Source organism: Cricetulus griseus, chromosome 4 (genome assembly GCF_003668045.3).
Source record: "Cricetulus griseus strain 17A/GY chromosome 4, alternate assembly CriGri-PICRH-1.0, whole genome shotgun sequence".
In the NCBI taxonomy this organism is placed as follows: Eukaryota; Metazoa; Chordata; class Mammalia; order Rodentia; family Cricetidae; genus Cricetulus; species Cricetulus griseus.
In genome coordinates, this window is record NC_048597.1 from 118,626,242 (window position 1) to 118,649,414 (window position 23,173).

Below are 23,173 nucleotides of genomic sequence, written 5' to 3' on the forward strand. Positions count from 1 at the left end.
ACATTCATTTAAATTTGGTGTGTTTCCAAATTCAATTTTTAGAAATTAGCTTTCTACAGATACGAATTTTTCAAACAATAAAACTTTGTTTTATGTAGTCTAATATAGGTATATGGTATTTTACTGCCACATCTCAACAAATTTGGCTTCTTTTAAGCAAAGTTCCATGGTTTTAGAATCTATATAGAGTAGAGCATATAGTTTGAATGCATTATTCAGTTTCCTTGTGATATGTGAAACATGACATTCATAATAATTTGTTTCTCCCTTTCTACTTTTTATTTCTTAGAACTTGTGCTTCAAATGGTATTGTTTCCCTAACCATTAAAAAAGTTAAACTGCAACAAGGTGGTGGTAGTGCACATTCAGCAGGTAGAAGAGGTATATCTCTGTGGGTTTGAAGCTGGCCAAACCTAAAGAGTGAGTCCAGGAACAGCCAGGGTCCACAAAGATACCCTGTCTTCAAAAACACATAAACAAAAATTAACTGCTTTATATTTTATATGATATGATAATTGCATTTGATAAAGTTTTCTCTACTAAGGAGTATCAAATTTTTTATTACTTTTTTCCGGTTTTTTATTTCATTTTACATTCCAACCTCAGCACTCCTTCCCAGTCCTCTGTAGTTGGAAATTACCAGTACGGAATCAGGTAGAAATATAAGGGTATTTAATAGGGAAAAGCCTTACTTACAGAGTGACCTAGCTAGCCGGCATGGCAGCAGTCTGTACGCAAGCCCAAAAGTGAAATCGAAAGAGAAAATGCAGTCACACTACGTCACCCTGACCACCCCCTCGCAAGCGTGGTCAGGCACTACTGTAGCCAGCCCCTAAGTAGGCATGACTACAGCTTCCCCTACAATTCCCCTATTAGTCTAAAAGAGGATTAAAACTTAACAGTGTAAAGTATCCCAAATTAACAATCATAAAGGTAAAATATAAGAAGATACAACAATCTGCTTATGTCACATCCTAACTATCTATGTTAACTAAACCCTAAAGTCATCTGAGAGAGGTATCCAAGCCCGAACACCTCCTTCCAATCCCAATCATAAACAATAGGAAGCTATCCCTAACTAGGTATATACACTATCCTAAGTGACAACAATGGGGGTAGGGGGTGTAACATCCTCCAAGTTACTTCCTGCTGAAAGGGGACGACGACAGCCTTGTGGGGTCCTGTAGGAAGAAAATGTTAGTATAGTGAAAGTCTTGAATGGATTGTATCCAGTCCATGCTAGATTGGATTCTCCTGATAGAAGATCTCACTTGAAATCCTCAACTTGATTGAAGTCAGTATCCAAAGCTTTGGCCAGAGTGTCATTTGAAATGGAGCAAGTTGGATCCAGTGCAGTCGAGGAGGTGTGGCCCATTTTCTTTCCAGGGTGTCCAGGGATTGCTGTCAGGCAGGTCTTCATTGGCTGTGTGGGACTCAAATATAAACAGTTAGCAGAGAAATGTTTGCTTATATATGTACACATGCTGGGGAATGCAACCATGGGAGCATAACAATTATGAGAGGGTGTACACCTTGAAAGAAAGATCCAAGAAAAGACAAAGACAGTCCCCAAATTCTTCTTTTATTCTGTATTACATCAATTGGCTTCTTGATACAACACAGAAACACTAAAGTTTAGTTAAGTAACGTGCTTGGATTTTAGAGGAGGAAATCCAAATCCACCTCTAAATCCAGCATTGGTTTAATTGAATAGGGACTAGGAAATATAGAGAAATGGAGTTTTTTTGACAGACAGCTGTAAAGTTTACCATATGGCACTTTCCTTTTGTTTGATGGTTATAGCTACCTTTTCTTCTTAAGTATCTACCCATGAAGTGTCCTTTGCCTTCTGAAGATGAGTATTTCTGTGAAGATAAAAGCAAAACACTTCCATTTCCTTTAGGAGGTTTCTATTTAGTTTATGAAATACACCTTAGTAGAATACCTGTCTTTTGTCCTCGTTGAGATGTTTTTCCTTTTCAACTCGAATCTTGATCAAATTTGATGGTATCCAAAGTTTTTCTTCTCCTGTGGAAACCAATGCAAAACCCCGACCCCAACGTAACACATGTCCTGGTTTCCATTCAGAAGTTAGTACATCTTTGAAGTATACCGGCTGATTCAGTTCAGCAGTTTTCTCCATAGTCTAGTGTCTTTCTGCAGCTGTTTGTCCTTTTTTATTGGCATTAAGAAAGTTTAGTTTTAATAAAGCATTATGCAACCTATGTTTGGGGGGTTTAGTCTTCCAAGCTTGTTTGTTGAGTATCTCCTTAAGTGTTTTATTAGCTCTCTCAACCACTGCTTGTCCTGTAGGATTGTATGGTATACCAGTAACATGCTTTATGTTATATTTGAAAAATTGTTTCAATTTTATAGAGACATATGCTGGAGCATTGTCAGTTTTTATTTGTGCAGGTATACCCATAACTGCCATCATCTCTAGCAGGTGTGTAATAACAGAATCAGCTTTTTCAGAGTTAAGAGCAGTAGCCCATTGGAACCCCCAAGAATGTGTCTATAGTATGATGTACATATTTCAAATTTCCAAACTCTGCAAAGTGAAAGACATCCATCTGCCAAACCTCATTTCTCCGAATGCCCTTAGGATTACAACCTGGTGGCAATGGAGTTTGATTATAAAAGGAACAAGTAGGACAGTTTTTCACTATCTCCTTGGCTTGTTGCCAAGTGATGGAGAAGTCCTTTTTCAAACCTTTGTTATTTACATGATGTTTATTATGAAATTCTGAGGCTTCTAGCACACTTCCAACTAATAAATGATCAATCTCATCATTGACTTGTGCTAGTGGGCCTGGCAGACCCATAAGGGACCTGATATGTGTAATGTATATAGGATTACTTCTGTTTCTGATAGTTTCCTGTAATTGTCAAAACAATGAGGTTAATTCTGTATTATCAGGAACAAATTCTGCAGTCTCAATGTGTAACACGACTCTCTCTGCATATTGAGAATCAGTAACTATATTAAGAGGTTCTGTGAAATCTATAAGTACCATGAGAATTGCATATAATTCTGCCTTCTGTCCAGATATGGACTTTGAACTACTTTACTTACCTCACCCGCTTTATAACCTGCCTTACCTGATTTGTTGGCATCAGTGTAGAAGGTAAGAACTCCAGAAATGGGAGTTTGTCTTACAATACGTGGAAGAATCCAGACTGTCCTTTTTATGAATTTAATTCTGTCAGTTTTGGGATAGTTGTTGCTAGTTGTCCCCAAAAAATCAGTAAGAGCTATTTGCCAATATTCATTATCTTTCCATAAGGAAGAAATTTCTTCATTAGTTAAAGTACTATAATTTCTGCTGGATCTTTTCCAGTCAGCTGACGAACTCTTAATTTACCCTTTAAAATCAAATCAGAAATCTTTTCTATATATGTCTTTAACTTTTTATTCTGTTTATGTGGCAGAAATATCCATTTCAATATAGTGTCTTCCCTCTGCATCAGAATTCCAGAAGGGTATTCTCTGGATGGCAAGATAACCAGAATACAGTCTAAATTAAGGTTTATCCAATCTACATGTGCATTCAATATTCTGTTTTCTACCCATTGTAACTCTTTTTCTGCCTCAGCAGATAATATTCTAGGACTGTTTAGGTCCTTATCACCTTTAAGGGCCATTTTTAAATGCTTTAAGTCATGTCCTTCTACACCAATAATCGTCTGTAATTGAGAAATTTCCCCTAATAATTTCTGAAGAGAATTAAGAGTTTGATAACGATCTCTCCTAATTTGTACCTTTTGAGGTCTGATTCTCTGAAAGTCTATCTTGTAACCTAAATAGTTAATAGAATCTCCTCTTTGTATCTTTTCTGAGGCAATCTGTAATCCCCAACGAGGCATAACTTCCTTCACCATTTCAAACATACGTTCCAAAGTTTCTTTATTAGAATCTGATAAAAGAATATCATCCATGTAATGATAAACAAGAGATTGTGAAAATTTCTTAAGAATTATTTCCAAAGGCTGCTGTACAAACTGTTGACACAAAGTAGGGCTATTTAGCATTCCTTGTGGCAAAACCCTCCACTGATATCGCCTAACTGGCTGTGAATTATTAAGAGTTGGTACAGTAAATGCAAATTTTTCTCTATCATTTTCCTGTAACGGTATTGTGAAGAAACAGTCTTTTAGATCAATGACTATGATAGGCCATCCTTTAGGTATTCAGGAAGGTAATGACATTCCAGGTTGCAGAGAGCCCATTGGTTGAATTACCTTATTTATAGTCTCAGGTCTGTCAGCATTCTCCATTTACCTGACTTCTTTTTGATGACAAATACAGGAGAATTCCAAAGACTGGTAGATTCCTCTATATGTCCAGCGTCTAGCTGTTCCTGTACTAACTTCTAAAGCCTCAGCTTCTCAGAGGTCATAGGCCATTGTCCTACCCAAACTGGTTCATCTGTAAGCCACTTCAATGGCAGGGCCTTTGGCTCCTCTGAAGGTCCATCATTTGTACGTAGTTTCTGTACAGCATGGATGGTTGGTAACCGTTTTCCATAGCATCTGATCAGATCTTTTCTACTATCTAAAGATTGTACATAATTTGTATCTGACACTGGAGGAATATTAATCTGAGTATTCCATTGCGGGAAGAGATCACGATCCCAGAGATTTATAGCTATATCTGCCACGTATGGTTTCAGTATCCCTTTCTGTCCTTCCGGTCCAATGCAGACCACTGAGTTAACATTCTGTCGAACTCTTGATAGAGTTCCAATTCCTAAAAATTGTACATTTTTTTTTACTACTGAGTAGTACTCCATTGTGTAAATGTACCACATTTTCCAAATCCATTCTACAGTTGAGGGGCATCTACATTTTTTCCAGGTTCTGGCTGTTATGAATAATGCTTCTATTAACAATTTTGAGCAAATGTCCTTGTGGTATGATTGAGTATCCTTTAAGTAAATGCCCAAGAATGTTATCACTGGGTCTTGAGGTAGAATGAGTCCCAATTTTCTGAGAAACCAACATAAAGATTTCCAAAAGTTTGCATTCCCACAGCAGTGGAGTTGTGTTCCTCTGACTCCATATCCTCTTCAGTATAAGCTTTCCTCAGTATTTTTGATGTTAGCCATTCTGGAAGGTGTAAGATTGTATCTCATAGTAATTTTGATTTGTATTTTCTTGATGATTTAGGATTTTGAGCACTTCCTTAAATGTTTTTTTGGCCATTTGAGTTTCTTCTGGTGAGAATTCTCTGTTTAGCTCTGTACCCCATTTTTTAATTAGGTTATTTTGTGTTTTGATGTCTAGTTTCTTGAGTTCTTTATAAATTTTGTAGTTCAGATATCTGTCACATTTGGGATTGGTGAAGATCTTTTCCCATTCTCTAGGCTGCCATTTTGTCTTATTTTCCATGTCCTTTGCCTTACATAAGCTTCTTAGTTTCAGGAGGTTCCATATATTGAGTGTTGCTTTCAGTGTCTGGCTAAAGTTATTAAATTTAGGAAGTGGTCTCTTGTGTCAAAGTGTTCCAGGCTATTTCTCACTTTCTCTTCCAGCAGATTAATATAGCTGAGGTCCTTGATCCACTTTGATTTGAGTTTTGTGCATGTCAATAGATAGGGAACTATTTGTAATCTTCTAAATATTAACATCCAGTTATTCCAGCACCATATGTTAAAGAGGTTTTCCTTTTTTTCTGAAAAATCAGGCTTTGATATATATATATATATATATATATATAATATACAAACAAGATAGAATTACATGATGAACCCAGTTCCCTTCTCCCTCCCTTCCTCCTCTACCATCCCCCAACTAAAATCTTACCTATGATATGTCCTTTCTTCTAATCTACACCTGACTCAAAATTTCTGCTTCCTCATGACCTCTGCATCCTTCCTTTTCTTCCCTTCTCACGCTTGGAGGTAGCTTCCTCCCCCTCTTCTCATGTTCTCAATTTGCTCAGGAGATGGTGACCCTTTCCCCTTCTCCAGGTGACAAAATTTGTCTCTTTTAGGGTCCTCCTTGTATGCTAGCTTCTTCTCTGGCAGTGTGGATTGTAGGATGGTAAACCATAACTCTGTCTAAAATCCACATAAGAGTGAGTACATACCATGTTTGTCTTTTTGTGATTGGGTTACCTGGCTCAGAATGGTTTCTTCGAGTTCCATCCTTTTTCATGCAAATTTCAAGAGTCTATTGTTTTTTTCTGCTGAGTAGTACTCTATTGTGTAAATGTATCACATTCTCTCCATCCATTCTTCAGTTGAGGGCATCTAGGCTACTTCCAGTTTCTGGCTATTACAGATAGTGGTGCTATGAACATCGTTGAACAGATGTCTTTGTTGTATGAATGTGCTTCTTTTGGGTATATGCCTAGGAGTGGAATTGCTGGATCTTGTGGTAGACTGATTCCCATTTTCTTGAGGAGTTGCCATACTGATTTCCAAAGTGGCTGTACAAGTTGGCACTCCCACCAGCAGTGGAGGAGTGTTCCTCTTTCTCCACATCCTGTCCACCATAAACTGTCATTGTTTTTGATTTTAGGCATTCTGACAGGAGTAAGATGGTATCTCGGAGTTATTTGAATTGCATTTCCTTGATGGCTAAGGATGTTGAACACTGCCTTATGTTTCTTTCAGCCATTTTAGATACCTCTATTGAGAATTGTCTATTTAGTTCTGTACACCATTTTTTAATTGGATTGTTTGGTGTTTTGGAGAATAGCTTCTTGGATTCTTTGTATATTTTGATGATCAGCCATCTGTCAGATGTGGGGTTGGTGAATATCTTTTCCCAGTCTGTGGGATGTTGTTTTGTCTTGCTGACTGTGTCCTTTGTCTTACAGAAGCTTCTCAGTTTCTGGAGGTACCATTTATTATTTGTTGATCTCAGAGTCTGTGCTACTGGTGTAATGTTCAGGAAGCAGTCTCCTGTACCTATTAATTCAAGGGTATTTCCCACATTTTATTCTAAGAGGTTCAGTGTGGCTGGGTTTATGTTGAGGTCTTTGATCCATTTTGACTTAAGTTTTGTGCAGGGCAAAAGGCTTGGGTCGATCTGTAGTCTTCTACATGTTTGCATCCAGTTACGCCAGCACTATTTGTTGAAGGTGTTCTCTTTGTTCCAGCATATCTATTTTGATTGTTTGTCACAAATCAGGTGTTTATAGGTGTGTGGGTTAATATCAGGGTTTTCTACTCTATTCCTTTGGTCTACCTGTCTATTTTTGTGCCAATACCAAGCTGTTTTCAGGAGTATAGCTCTGTAATAGAGCTTGAAGTCAGGGATGGTGATGCCTCCAGAAGTTCCTCTATTGTACAGGGTTGTTTTGGCTATCCTGGGTATTTTGTTTCTCCATATAAAGTTGAGAATTGTTCTTTCAAGGTCAGTGAAGAATTGTGTTGGGATTTTGATGGGGATTGCATTGAATCTGTAGATTGCTTTTGGCAAGATTGCCATTTTTACTATGTTGATCCTGCTTATCCAAGAGCATGGGAGATCTTTCCATTTTCTGGTATCTTCTTTAATTTCTTTCTTTAGAGACTCAAAATTCTTATGGTACAGGTCTTTCACTTTTTTGGTTAGTGTTACTCCAAGGTATTTTACGTTGTTTGTGGCAATTGTAAAGGGTGATGCTTCTCTGATTTCTTTTTCCACCAATGTGTCATCCGTATATAGTAGAGCTACAGATTTTTTTGAGTTAATATTGTATCCTGCCACTTTGCTGAAGGTGTTTATCAGCTGTAGGAGTTCCCTGGTAGAATTTTTCGGGTCACTTATGTAGACTATCATATCATCTGCAAATAGTGAGAGTTTGACTTCTTCCTTTCTGATTTGTATTCACTTGATTTCCTTTTGTTTTCTTATTGCTCTATCTGTAACTTCAAGGACAATATTGAAGAGGTATGGAGATTGTGAACAGCCTTGTCTTGTTCCTGATTTTAGAGGAATTGCATTGAGTTTCTCTTCATTTAATTTGATGTTGTCTGTCAGCTTGCTGTATATTGCTTTTATTATGTTGAGGTTTGTTCCTGTTTTCCCTGATTTCTCCAGGACCTTTATCATGAAGTGGTGTTGGATTTTGTCAAAGCCTTTGTCAGCATCTAGTGAGATGATTATGTGATTTTTTTTTCCTCAGTCTGTTTATATGGTGGATTACATTGATGGAATTTCGTATGTTGAACCATCCTTGCATCCCTGGCATGAAGCCTACTTGATGGAGATAGATGATTTCTCTGATGTGTTTTTGGATTCGATTTGCCTATATTTTATTGAGAATTTTTGCATCAATGTTCATGAGGAATATTGGTCTCTAGTTCTCTTCCTTATTTGTGTCTTGTGTATCAAGGTTATTGAAGCCTTATAAAGAGTTTGGTAATGACCCTTCTGCTTCTATTGTGTGGAATACTTTGAGAAGAATTGGTATTAGCTGTATTTTGAATTCCTGTTAGAATTCTCCTTTGAAGCCATCTGGCCCTGGGATTTTTTTGGTTGGGAGACTTCTAATGACTGCTTCAATTTCATTAGAGGTTATAGATCTATTTAAGTTGCTTATCGGTTCTTGATTTAATTTTGGTAAGTGAAATCTTTCCAGAAAATTGACCACTTTCTTTACATTTTCAAATTTTGAGGAATATAGGTTTTCAATGCATACCTGATGATTCTCTGGATTTCCTCTGTGTCTGTTGTTATGTCCCCCTTTTCATTCCTGATTTTATTAATTTGTATGTTCACTCTTTGTTGTTTGGTAAGTTTGAATAAAGGTTTGTCTATCTTGTTGATTTTCTCCAAGAACCAACTTTTTGTTATATTGATTCTTTGTATTATTATCCTAGTTTCCATTTTATTGATTTCAGCCTTCAATTTGATTATTTCCTGGCATCTGCTCCTCTGGGGTGTATTGACTTCTTTGTTTTCTATAGCTTTCAGTTGTGCTGTTAATTCTCTAGTGTGATTATTCTCTTGTTTCTTCATGTTGGCATTTATTGCTATGGACTTTCTTCTTAGCACTGCTTTTACAGTATCCCATAGGTTTGGATATGTTGTGTCCAAATTCTCATTGAATTCTAGGAAATCTTTAATTTCTTTTTTTTTTAAATTCTTCCTGGACCCATGTATTGTACAATTGCATGTTACTCAATTTCCATGAATTTGTAGGTTTTCTGTAGTTCTTGTTGTTGTTGAATTATAACTTTAAAGCATGGTGGTGTGATAAGACACAGGGGGTTATTTCAATTTTTTTGTACTTGTTGAGGTTTGCTATGTTGCCAAGTATGTGTTCGATTTTAGAGAAGGTTCCATGTGATGCTGAGAAGATGGTAAATTGTTTTGTATTTGGGTAGAATGTTCTATAGATATCTGTTAAGTCTAATTGCACCATAACTTCTATTAGTTCTTTTGTTTCTTTGTTAAGTTTCTGTCTGATGTTCCTGTCCGGTGGTGAGCGTTTGGTGTTGAAATCTCCCACTATAAGTGTGTGCAGTTTTATGTGTGATTTGAGTTTTAGTATTGTTTCTTTTACAAACGTGGATGCCTTTGTATTTGTGGCATAAATGTTCAGAATTGAGACTTCATCCTGATGGATTTCTCCTGTAATGAGTAGGAAGTTACCTCCTTCATATCTTTTGATCAATTTTAGTTTAAAGTCCAATTTGTTGGTTATCAGGATTGCTACCCATCTTGTTTCTTGGGTCCATTTGATTGGAAGATCTTTTCCCAACCTTTAATTCTTAAGAGGTTTTCCCTTTTTATTGTACCATTTTGGCTTCTTTATCAAAACTCAGGTGTTCATAGGTGTGTGGATTCATATCAGGTGCTTCTGTTTGGTTTCATTGATTTACCTGTCTGTTTTTAGGCCAATATCAAGCTATTTTTATTACTATAGCTCTATAGTAAGTAGAATTTGTAGTCAGGGATGATGATGGCTCAGGAAGTTCCTTTATTGTACAAGACTGTTTCAGCTCTACTGTCTTTTTCTTTTAGATTATTTTTTTATTTAAATTAGAAACAAGCTTGTTTTACGTATCAATCCCAGTTCCTTCTCCCTGCCCTCCTCCCCTGCACCTCACTAGCCCCCTACCCCATCCCCTTTCTGCTTCCCAGGGAGGGTGAGGCTTTCCATTGGGTGATCTTCAATGTCTGTCATATCACTTGGAACAAGGCCTATGCCCTCCCCCATATATCTAGGCTGAGAGAGTATCTCTCTGCGTGGAATGGCCTCCCAAAGTCCATTCATATCCTGGGGATAGTTTTTTTTTTTTTGTATTCCCATATGCACTTGAGTATTGTTCTTTCAAGGTCTATGAAGAGTTGTGTTGGGATTTTGATGGGGATTGAACTGAATCTGTAGATTGCTTTTGGTAGGATGCCATTTTTATTATGTTGAACTTACCTATTCAAGTCCATGGGAGATCTTTCCATTTTCTGATATCCTTTTCAATTTCTTTTTTTAGGGACTTAAAGTTCTTATCATATGGATCTTTTGCTTGTTTGGTTAGTGTTACCCGAAGATATTTTATATTTGTGGCTATTGTAAAGGGAGATGTTTGTCTGATTTCTTTCTCAGCCCCTTTATCATTACTATATAGGAATGCTACTGTATATAGGAGGGCTACCAAATTACTAAATGTGTTGTTCAGCAGAATGAGTTCCCTGGTAGTGTTTTGGAGGTCACTTATGTATTCTATCATATCACCAGTGAATAGTGATAGTTTGACTTCTTCCTCTCCAATTTGCCTCCCATTGGTCTTTCTTTTTTTCTTATTGTTCTTGCTAGAACTTAAATACTATACTGGATATGTAAGGAGAGAATGGACAGCCTTGTCTTCTTTCTGATTTTAGTGGAGTCTCTCTTCATTTAGTGTGATGTTTGTTGTTGGTTTGCTGTATATTGCATTTATTATGTTTAGGTATGTTCTTGTTATTCCTGATCAATCCAAGACCTTTATTATGAATGGGTCTTGGATATTGTTGAAGGCTTTTGCAGTATATAATGAGATGATCCTGTGGTTTTTCTTCTTTCAGATTGTTTATGTGGTGGATACATTGACAAATTTCCCTATGTTCATCCAATCCTGCATCTCCTGGAAGAACCCACTTGGTCATATAGGATTTTTTTTATGTGTTTCTGGATTCTGTTTGGCAGCATTTTATTGAGTATTTTTGTATCAAAGTTAATAAGGGAGATTGTTCTGTAGTTCCGTTTTTTTGTTGCATCTTTGTGTGGTTTGAGTATCTGGGTTACTACAGTCTCATAAGAGGAGTTTGGCAATGTCCCTTCTGTTTCTATGTGTGAAACAATTTGAGGAGTATTCAAGTCACCTCTTCTTTTAAGTTTTGATAAAATCCAGCACAGAAGATCCTGGGTATTTTTCCTTTTATTTCTGGGTTAGCAGACTTTTATTGAGTTCTTGTATTTCCTTAGGGATTATAGGTCTATATAAATTGTTTATCTGGTCTTGATTTAATTTTGAATATGTATAACCTATCCAGAAAACTGACCATTTCATTTAAATTTTCCAATTTTGTGGAATATAGGGGTTTTTTTTGGGGGGGTTGTTTGTTTTTTGTGGTGACAGATTTATTTTATTTTGTTTTTTTCCTCCATTTTTATTTAAATTACAAACAAGATTGTTTTACATGTCAATCTTATTTCCTTCTCCCTCCACTCCTCCCCTGCCCCCCACTAACATCCTACATATCCCATATTATTTCTGCTCCCCAGGGAGAGTGAGGTCTTCCATGGGGGTCTTTGAAATCTGTCATATACTTCAGGATAGGGCCTAGGCCCTCCCCCATGTTTCTAGGCCGAGGGAGTATCCCTCTATGTGAAATGAACTCCAAAAGTCCATTCCTATACTACGGACAAGTACTGATCTAGTACAAGAGTCCCCATAGATTTCTGAGGCCTCCTCACTAACTCCCTCATTCATGGGGGTCTAGATCCCTGCTGGTTTCCCAGTGATCAATCTGGGGGCCAAGAACTCCAACTTGTTCAGGTCAGCTGTTTCTGTGGGTTTCACCAGCCTGGTCTTGACAATTTGCTCATCACTCCTCCTTGTCTGCAACTGAATTCCAGCTCAGTTCAGTGTTTAGCTGTTGGTATCTGCTTCTACTTCTATCAGCATCTGGATGAAGTCTCTAGGATGGCATATAAGTTAGTCATCAATCTCATTATCAGAGGTGGGCATTTAAGGAAGCCTCTCCACTGTTGCTTAGATAGATAGTTGTTATCCTTGTCCAGATGTCTGGACATTTCCCTAGAACCTGTTTTCTCTTTCAACCTATACTGGCTCCCTCTCTGATAGTGTCTTTTATTTTCTTCTCTTCTATTTTTCCCCCTACACAAACTTCCTGCTCCCTTATGTCCTCCTCGCCCTTCCTCTTCTCTCCTTCTCATTCTTCCAGCTCCCTCTCCCCTTCCCCATGCTCCACATTTGCTCAGGAGATCTTGTCCCTTTCCCCTTCTCCAGGGAATCATCTCTCTCTCTCTCTCTGTCTCTCTCTCTGTCTCTCTCTCTCTCTGTTTTTCAAGACAGGGTTTCTCTGTGTAGCTTTGGAGCCTATCCTGGCACTCAGTCTGGAGATCAGGCTGGCCTCAAACTCACAGAGATCTGCCTGCCTCTGCCTCCCTAGTGCTGGGATTAAAGGCATGCACCACCAACGCCCGGCATGTATGTCTCTCTTAGAGTCATCCTTGTTGCCTAGCTTCTCTAGTGGTGTGGATTGTAGGCTGGTAATCCTTTGCTTTATGTGTAAAATTCATGTATTGGTTTTTAAAATCTGATCTGATAACTCTCTGGATTTTCTTAGTGTCTGTTCTTTTATTTCTGATTTTGTATATTTGGGTATTCTTTCTCTGCCTTTTGATTAGTTTGGATAAGGGTTTGTCTATCTTTTTGGTTTCCTCACAGAATGAACTCTTTATTTTATTGATTCTTTCTATTGTTCTCTTTGTTTCTAGTTTATTGAATTCAGCCCTCAATTTGGTAATTTCCTGTCTTCTACTCCTCCTATGTGAGATTCTTCTGTTTTTCTAGAGCTTTTCTGTGTTTTGTCAATTTACTGGTGTGGGATTTCTCTAACTTCTTTATGTAGGCGTTTAGTGCTATGAACTTTACTTTAGCACTGCTTTCATAGAGTCTCAATAAGTTTGTCTATGTTGTGCCTTCATTGTCATTGAATTCAAGGGAACATTTAATTTGTTTCTTTATTTCTTCCTTGACCTGGGGGGTGATTCTCTTGGGCATTATTGAGTTTCCATGAGTTTGTATGATTTGTAGGCTTTGTGTTGTTGTTGAATTCTAAATTTAAACCATGGTGATCCAATAAGATACAGGGGGCTATTACAATTTTTTTTGTTATCTGATGAGATTCACTTTGTAACTGAAAGTGTGTTCAATTTTAAACAAGGTTCCATGGGTTCTGCCCCAGCCCGAGGGGCTCCGGTAATTCGTGGGTCCAAGGTGGACTAAACCTGAAAATAATGGGCCAGAAAGAAAAGCAAGACCAAGCAGTACCCATGTCAAGGTCTGTTTATTGATTATAAACAAGGGATTTTTAAAGAGAAGGGAGGAAGTAAAGAAAGAGGAAGTGGGGGAGGAATGGATGTTAATTGCTCTCAGGCCAGGGCAGGTGTTCCAGAACCTCCTGTGGTTATCTCAAACACTAATCTAAGAGATAGGGTGCTTGACCAATTGACGGTTTAGCATGGAGGTTGCCAGGCCTTTTGTAAAGGAAGACTTTTTTATATCTAAGCAGAGGTGGCTCCTGACAGGGTTCTGAGAAGAAGGTCTATTTTTTTTTGTTCTGTAATGTTCTATAGATGTCTTTCAGGCCCATTTGTGTCTTAACATCTGCTAGAGCCTTTATTTATCTGTTAATTTTCTGTCTGAAGAACTCTCCACTGGTGAGAGTGGGTTGTTAAAGACTCCCACTCTTCATGTGTGGAGCTTGATGTGCAATAAGATTTAGTAAATTTTTTTATGAATGTGGTTGCCCTTGTAATTTTGGGAATATATGTTTCAGATTCTTCTTGATGGATTTTACTTTGATGAATATGAAATTACCTTCTTCATCTCTTTTGATTACCTTTAGTTTGAAATCTATTTTGTTAGATATTAGCATAGCTACACCAGTTTATTCTTACCAACCCTATACTGTGAGGAAATGTCTGTCTTTAAAGTTGAGGTGGGTTTCTTATATGCAGTAGAAGGATGGATCCTGTTTTCATATCCATTCTGTTAGCCTGTGTCTTTTTATATGCCAGTTGACTCCATTGATATTAATGAGAATTAATATCATTTTCATTAATGAGATATTAATGATTGGTGATTCCCATTATTTTTAGTGCTTGTGTGTGTGTGTGTTCCCTTTCTTTCGGATTTTCTGGCATGCATTATTTATTGCTGTGCTTTTCTGGGTACCAATAACCTCCTTGGGTTGGACTTTCCCTTCTAGTGATTTCTGTAAGGCTGGGTTTGTGTATATGCATTGTTTAAAACTAGTTTTGTCATGGAATATCTGGTTTTCTCCATCTGTGGTAATTGAAAGTTTTTCTGGGTATAATAGTGTGGGTTGGCATTCATGGTCTCTTAGAGTCTGCATAATGTCTGCCCAGGACCTTCTGGCTTTGAAAGTCTTCAGTAAGAAGTTGGCTGTTATTCTGTTGGGTCTGTCTTTATATATTACTTTTTCCTTTGCAGCTCTTAATATTCTTTTTTCATTCTGTATAATTTGTGTTTTGATTCTTACTTGGCAGAAGGACATTTTTTTGCTTCAGTCTATTTTGTGGTATGTAAGTTTCTTGTATCTTCATAGGCATTTTCTTCTTTAGGTTGGGAAAGCTTCTTCTATGATTTTGTTAAACATAATTTCTGTGCCTTTTAACTGGTATTCTCCTACTTCTATTCTTCTTATTAGGTTGTTATTTTCATGGTTTCCCAGATTTTCTGGACAATTTATGTTATGACTTTAATGTTTTCTTTAACAGATGAATCTATTTTCTCTATCATATCTTCAACACCTGAGATTTTCTCTTCCATCTCTTGCATTGTGTTGGTTATGCTTGCATCTTTAGTTCCTTTTTTTTTAAACAAAGATTCTCCATTTCCATAATTCCCTCAGTTTGTCTTTTCTTTATTGCCTCCATTTCAATTTTCAAGTCTTGGACTTGTTTGATTGTTTTTATTTTCTTGGCCTCCTTTAAAGGCTTTATTGATTTCTTCCAATTTTTTGTTTGTCTTTCCTTCTATTTCTTTAAGGGAATTCTTCACTTCTTCTAGGGCCTCCGTCATCTTGATGAAGTTATTTTTAAGGTTGTTTCCTTCTGCTTCTTCTGAATTGTGATATTAAGTTCTTCCTGATGTTGTACCATTAGGTTCTAGTGTTGCCATATTGCTCTTTAGGTTGTTGAATATATTCTTTTATTGACATCTACCCATCTCTTCTTCCTGTTGGCTGTGCCTTTGCCTCTTGATCCAATCCTCTCAGTTTTCTCTCTCAGTCCTCTCTGAGCAGGAGATGTTTGTGTCCCAGTGAGCTGATTGGGTTGTGTGTGATGAGTGGGTTTGGTAAGAGAGTGAACTTTGCATTTTACAGGGTCAGGTGGGGGCTGTTGGTGTAACCTGCCTCTAGGAGTGACCAGGTAGTGTGGCTGAGGTGGGTGGGGAAGGGCCTGAGGTTTTTCCCAGCAGTCTAAATCCTAGAGACTGTGTGGTCCATTGGGAAGTTGGTCACTCATCTCTCAGTCCTCTCTGTGCAGTAGATATCTGTACTTCAGGGAGCATCTGAAATCACTGGGTATGGGTAAGATTGGAGGCAAACTGGGATTTGGACCTTACCAGGTCCCACAGGGGGCTATTGGTGCAGCCTGCCTGCAGGAGTCTTTCATGCTGACCTTCTAGTGTGGTTGAGATGCTTTTATGTTAGCAAAAGCACTTCTGAGAATGGGCATCTCCAAGGATCCTCCTGGTTTTGTCTTCTCGGCTCTAGGTCTCAGCCTTTTGTGCTGAGCTATTGTATACAGCCATGTTTTGTTTCTTCCTTCCTTTCTTTCTTTGCTTTCTTCCTTCCTTTATTTTATTCACATGTTGCATCCAAACTTGGTCCCTCTTATTTGTGAGACACGCACTGCCTACCGAGCCAGCCTGGTCTACAGAGTGAGTTCCAAGACAGGATCCAAGGATACAAGGAAACCCTGTCTCAAAAAACAAACAAACAAAAGAGAAAATATATTATTTTCTCTTTTTAAGTCCTTACTTTAAATATTAGATCCCATAAAACAAATGTTTACATGTTCATATTTTGTTTCAAATGGCCAAAGAGCAAAGTTTTTTTTTCCAACTCTTCTTTTTATTTGAATTACAGACAGGATTAATTTACATGACAATCCCAGTTCCCTTCTCCCACCTGTCCTCTGCTACCACTACCACCCCAACTAAAACCCTATCTATCACATATCCTTTCTGCTCCCCCAGGATGGTGAGGCCTTCCAAAGGGTGTCATCAGAGTCTATTGTATCCTTTGGGATAGGGCCTAGGCACAACCCTGTGTATGTTGGCTCAGGGCTAAGTACTGAAATTCTATAGGAGGTCCTGTATATTTCCAAGGTTTCCTCACAGAAACCCATGTTCCTGGGATCTGGATCAGTCCCATACTGGTATTCCAGCTATGAGTCTGGGGAGCAAGAGCTCCCCGATGTTCAATTCAGCTGTTTCTGTGGGTTTCACCACCCTGGTCTGGATGCCTGAGCTCTTCACTCGTCCTTCTCTGAATCTGGGTTAGAGTTCAGTTTGGTGATTAGTTGTGGGTGTCTGATTCTACTTCCACCAGCTGCTGGATGAAGGCTATAGGATGGCGTATAAGTTAGTCATCAATCTCATTATCAGGGGAAGGCATTTATGGTAGCCTCTCCTCTGTTGCTTAGATTTCACTAGTGCCTGATTTCTTTGTAAACTAAAAATGTCTCCTTCTATTATGATATCTCCATTCTTGCTATAATCTATTCTTCCCCTGACTCAACCTTTCTGCTCCCTCATATCCTCTGCATCCCTCCTCTTCTCCCCTTCTCATTCTCCTAGCTCCCTCCCCTTGTAAAGCCATAGCAATTCCAATTCCATAGTGGGATTTATCTCCATAATCTCCAGTAGTATATTAATAAATTATTATACTGGGCTGGAGTAATGCCTTAGAGGTTAAGAGCATTGACTGCTTTTCCAGAGGTCCTGAGTTCAATTCCCAACAACCACATGGGGGCTCACAACCATCTTTAATGATATCTGGTGCCCTCTTCTAGCATGAAGGCCTATATGCAGGCAAAATGCTGTGGATGTAATAAATAAATATTTAAAAAACATTACTGGGCATACTGCCTCTTGAACTGGTAAACTGGATGACCTTGTCCCACACCATGGGGAACTGGTATGTAAGTATTCACATAGTCTAGGAGACCCTTGTTCTCATAGTCAAATCTACATAAGCTTAAAAACCAGTCCAGTCCGCATCCTTAGGGAAATTCTACAAGGAAAGGAGACTTGCAAATAGAACACATTCAGAGCCTCAAAAGATAAATAAATAAATAAATAAATAAATAAATAAATAAATGCACTGAATAAGAGGGCATGGCATGTCTGCCCTATGCAGTCCTGGGCAGCCCTGAACTCTCTAACAGCTGATTCAGAAGAGTGTAATCTACTGACTCCTGTTCTACTCTACCAAGACATTAATATTCTACACTTACCTTCACCTCAGTTTCACTGATACAAGATCTTAATCTAGGAAATTAATTGTTTGTGCCTTTACCCCTAGAGAGACATGAAAAAGAATAGGATTAATTAAGCAGTCCCAGAGAAAGGAATTCCTTCTCACCTGGGCATCAGCAGTATGAGCACACTGCCCCATAGCCGGAGGCTGAAAGTACCCACTGGATTTTACATAGCCTTTCCCTTAAGTCAGCTATCAGTTGGTAAAAATGTTCTGTGGATCAAGCACCACCCATTTTCTTCCTGCATCTTAGGCTGGTTCCCATGGTTACCACAAAGCTGTGTTCCCAGGCGCTGCAGAAGGAAGCCAAAGAAATGCTCAGAGTGTACAGCAATGCTGTGTTTTCTTCCCCCACTTTTTAAATTTAAATTGAAAACAAGACTCTTTTACATGTCAATTTCAACTCCCTCTCCCTCCCCTCCTCCCCTGCTCCCCACTGACCCCCCCATCCCAAACCCTTTCTGCTCCACAGGGAAGGTGAGGCTTTCCATGGGGGGATCTTCAGTTACAAACTTCTAGCCTCAAGAGTCACACGAATGTAGTTTTACATAATAATACCCCTTCTCCCCTCTTAGAAATCATAGCCCTTACTCCAGCAACCCTTCCCACTTCTTAAGTTATTCCCAGACATTTCACAAGTCATGTCCCCTGTGAAACATACGGCTTGCTTTGTCGGATCTTATCTGTTTCCTTGGCCTTGAGAATGCATGCCTTGTATCTTTGCTATTGCCAAAGAAATCGTGCCTGTATAGTTATATAAACTAGAAGCTTTGTGGGATTGGGGATTTTTTGAAGAATAAAAGGACATGAGAAGACATGTATGAGCTAATTTGTTCACCCTCAGATCCCTTTAGCCAGTCCCTGATTTTGCTGTAAGCATCCTGTAACAACCCTGAGAAGACACCAAGGCTAGCACTTGGAGGTCCCCATTGTACGTGCCATTAGGAAATTTGCAACCTTTATTATGGAGTCCTGGCTTCTCTTGCTATGCATCTTCCTAACCAGGGAGTCTGTTTCTCTCTCAATAGGGCTTAATGTCATTGTAATGACTCCAAATGCATTCCTTATGGAAAAGATACTGAGGTAAATAATTAATGAGAACAGCAGAGTGAATGCCTAGGGTTATACTTACTCTTTCCTAATGTATAATTTTTTACTAAAAAAAGCTCTACAATTGTAGTAAAAGTCTACAATGTTGCATGGAGTACAGGTCCTGTGGGGCACTAGGTAATTAGTATGTCTGTATAGGATTTGTCTTGCAAATATGATTGGTTTATTCATTTCTCATGGAAAATGAAAACTATTTTTCAGTAGATTTGACTTGAAATAAAGGGACCAAAACAAAACAGCAAGAAGCAATGAATACTACAAAAACTGTTTAATAAAAATTTGTGTATGCACAAGAAACCCACACACCCACACACAAAATTTAAACCTATAAAATACAAAATCAAAAGCAATAATATACAAACAAAAAGCAGAAAGACAAAAATATGACAAAACAAGGCAATATGAGACAAAAAGAGTACAAAAATACCATTGAGAATTTTGTATTGGGCATCTACTATTGCTGGACATGGGGCCAATCTTAAATGAGGTTAATATCCCCAGGGAAAATCCATTGGAGAAAACTAATTTTTCATTTGCACATAGATGCAAATTGGAGATGTCCTCTTTGTTAGGGATGGGAGCTTACATGAACCTATACAAGCTACTTAAGAGAGAAAGACATCATGGAGTTGGATGCGTGGGAGGAGAGTAAGTTCTGAGAGGAGTTGTGGCAGGGGGAAACCATGATCAGAATATGATGTATGAAAAAAATACTTTTGGAAAAAAATAAAGGAAGATATGATGATATCACCTTATCAAATATTTAACAACAACAACAACAAAAATTTGTGGAGGATTTCCAGGCAGGTGTGGTGGCATTAATACTAGCATTCAATTGGTAGGTTGTTGGGATTGCAAAAGCAACCTGGTCTACATAACAGTCCAGTCAAGGCTTTTGAACACAATAGTGAGATGCTGTTAAAAAAAAAATAGGAGATGGGTAATATACAGAGTACAAAGAGGACAAATTTAATAAAAGAATGTTTAATGTGATTAATATTCTCATAGGTTTAAGATAGTAAGAATACAACATAATTAAAAGAGAAATAATAATGCAAGAACAATCCCATGGAAAATAAATATGATACATGAAATTTCACAGTATGTAGGGAAGAAGACAATCTTACAGAAAATACAATTTATAAATTGGAAATTAATTATGAAGGAAGGAAAATAAGTTGAAGAATAAATTTACTTATTGTAATGTTTTACTAAAGACACATAAAAACAAAACATACAGAACAAAGGTCAAGAAATAATGAAAGAACAAGCAGAAGAGTCTCCAAACCAAATGTGTATCCTGCTATGTCAAAAGCTTTAAAAGCACTCAAATGTGGCCATTGTTCTGTAGAAACATGTAGTTATTAATTTCCATAATATAGAAACAGGAAATGAAGATGAGAATGTCTAGGAGAAAGCTCACCTCTACTGGATTAATAAACAGAGGAACACCTGGCTTTTGAAAAGTTAAACATTGAAAGGAAAATAATTTCTCTTCAAGAATTTAATGTCTAATCTAACTGATCAAGTAGAATGTAGAATGAAACAGTTATATTTAAGTTAAAGTCTATTAAACCTCACTATCCAAATAGTCTGTCTATTTCTCAGCTATGCCTCTACTGTTCCTGTTTTGGCTCTAAAGCCTCCCTTAGTTATGGCCAGGCACAGTATTGCTGGCTGGGAATCCAAACACTTGAAAGAAAGAGTTAGAAAGATATAAATTCAAGCCCACACTGGACTATATAGTAAAATTTTAATGAACAAAACAGAGGACTTTGGCCAAACCTCAATGACAGAGGTTGTTAAGCATGTGTAGGGCACACAGCTTAATCCTTATTATTCACTTCCCCCAAAAATCTTTAGTTAGTTAGTAATTAATAGACAAGATTGATTACTTCTTTGGATGGCATTTAGGAAATGCCACTTTCTTCCACTCTTGTAAGTTACACCGATTTTTCTAGTTGTTGAAATAAACGAAAGATTTTTCAAGTTTCACGCAAACATTTCAAAAGTTTATACACTGTACACACTGGGTATGGTATCTTCATATGTTCACTGACCTCTATTAGCATTTAAAACTGGGTCCATATTTTCCTCCATGTGGCCAACCTAGTCAGTAAGATAACTGTTTTACAGAGTGACATTTTCAACCAAAATCAAAGTTCTTCCCAATGCCCTTCTAATTTGTTTCCTGTTCATGAAAGAATCAGAGGTGAGCAGGTGTGGTTCACAGAAAGCAGGTACAACCACCCTGATGATTAGCTTTCTGCTGGCCTCACTGATCAGAAAACTGGGTGATTCTAAGTTTGCAGTCATGAGAATGGCGCAGTTGCTCACTTTCCTTGATTCCACAGTCTTGAAACATTATGAGCTTTGCACACAACAAGTAGTCACAATGGCTCCCTTAATCAGCAAATGAACAAAAAAATACAGTTGAGAGAAAAGGCATGAAGAACAAATTCTTCTCTCTGCTCTATGGATATTCTAGTTGTAAATTAGGTGTGGTGCTTATAATTTGGTGGCACACACCTTTAATCCTAGGACTTGGGAGGCAGAGGCAGAGGCAGTCAGATCTCTATGAATTCAAGGCCAGCCTGCTCTACAGAGTAAGTTCCAGGACAGCCAGGACTATTTCAAAGAGAAACCCTGTCTCAAAAAACAGAAGCAAAAAAATGTAAATTGCTTTTAGAGCATGTATGTCACTATAAGATTAAAACCCTATTCCAAAGGGGCGTATAAGTAAGACAGAGCACAAAATGGGGAAATTAGGGGAAGTGGCCTGAGAGCAGGATCTGAGGGGGGTAGAATCAGCTTCACTTCTGCTACTTGGAGGTAGCAGTCTGGGTATCATACCCTGATCCAAAACAGCAACCAATTTCAAAAATCAACTTAAAAACAGCAACAACAAAGGCCTTTTGTTCCCATATAGTTCCCATATGTGCATTTTTGAAAGTCCCACTTTGTTTTTTAATCAGATGGAGATAAATTTAGATTTATGTGAAATATTAGATTCCCTATCAATGCTTATGGGAGTGCTGAAGAAATGGATTGTTAGGAAGTGTTTCAGAGCCATTCCAGTCACCTGGATTTAGCATTTCATAGCAGATCATAGGTTCTGTGGTGATCAGTTTACATCCCTAATTCCCATACACACATATGATCGTTAGTTCAATACAATGAATTATCATGGCTAGGCACTCTGTGGGAAACATTTCCACTGACTCCCCTCCACAGAGTAAGTCATCCAGAATGTTCAAAGACATCAAAGTCCTGACTCTCTTAGGAGCTACAATCAGGTTAACTTTTTGTACCATGGCTCTCTGTCTTGTTATTTAAAATTGTGTTCGTTTATTGATAACAAATTATTTACCTGGGCAGGGATAAAATTGCACAAGGGCTGTTGTTTCTATGGTCTCTACCATACTATATGAGATTTTTTTTAAATGTCAAGAGAACAATGTGTTGTCAAGAATTATCTCCCAGACAAAATGCAATGAACTGTTTAAAACTCTTGTTATCTAAAGCAGTTGTTGCCCTCTTCTTTCCTTCTTTTATAAGTATTTTTATAGATAACCCACCTTTGTTTTTCATTGTCAGAAAATAAAAATTATAGCAAAATATAGGGAGCACAATGAGGCAAAATATAGATCTTATAATGAAGCAGACACAAGCCTTAATTGTTTATTTGGGTATTTAAGAACATTTTTAAAGGATGGAGTTTATAGTTGAATGTTTATGGATGGAGTCTATGGTTGAATGGTGTTTATGGTTAGAAATAGTGTATGTTATTGTGGTTTTTCAATTCTTATTCTAAAATTTGCAAACTGATCTTTTTCTTAATCCTACACATTCATGTTTTATTTGAATGGCAGATACCTTGTTTCATATATATTTGCAGGTTTATTCCTATGACTATATATGTTTCCTTATTCTATTAGCTTATTCATAGTATCCAGTATCCCTATTTTCCTATAGTCAAAGACCATTTTTGCTACAAGCAGTAACCAGTATAGACTGATTGATGTCTCTGAGTGGTGTACCGCACAAAAATGCCTGCTCCACTTGAGCTTAGTAAAATTACTTTGGGATTCCCTGGTAGTCTAGACAATTAGTTATGGATTTTTAAGATGTGTTACTTATGAAGTAATTGACTAAATAGTACCTTTAAATAAGTAAACATCTATGCACATGCCAAGGAAGTAAGCAGCATTCTGATTGTCATTAATGCCCCCACTGTACTTCAGTTTTACTATTTTGTGGTAGACAATAATCTTACATACTTGCAAGTTAGTCTTGTTAATTTTACTACAGCTCAGTTTTA

General features: G+C 37.7%; 1 protein-coding gene across 2 annotated transcripts in view; it reads left to right on the forward strand.

The window, feature by feature from the left end:
- The window catches only part of Gucy1a2 (guanylate cyclase 1 soluble subunit alpha 2), a 338,698-nt gene that overhangs the window by 313,206 nt on the left and 2,319 nt on the right, over positions 1–23,173 (forward strand). The window lies entirely within an intron of this gene.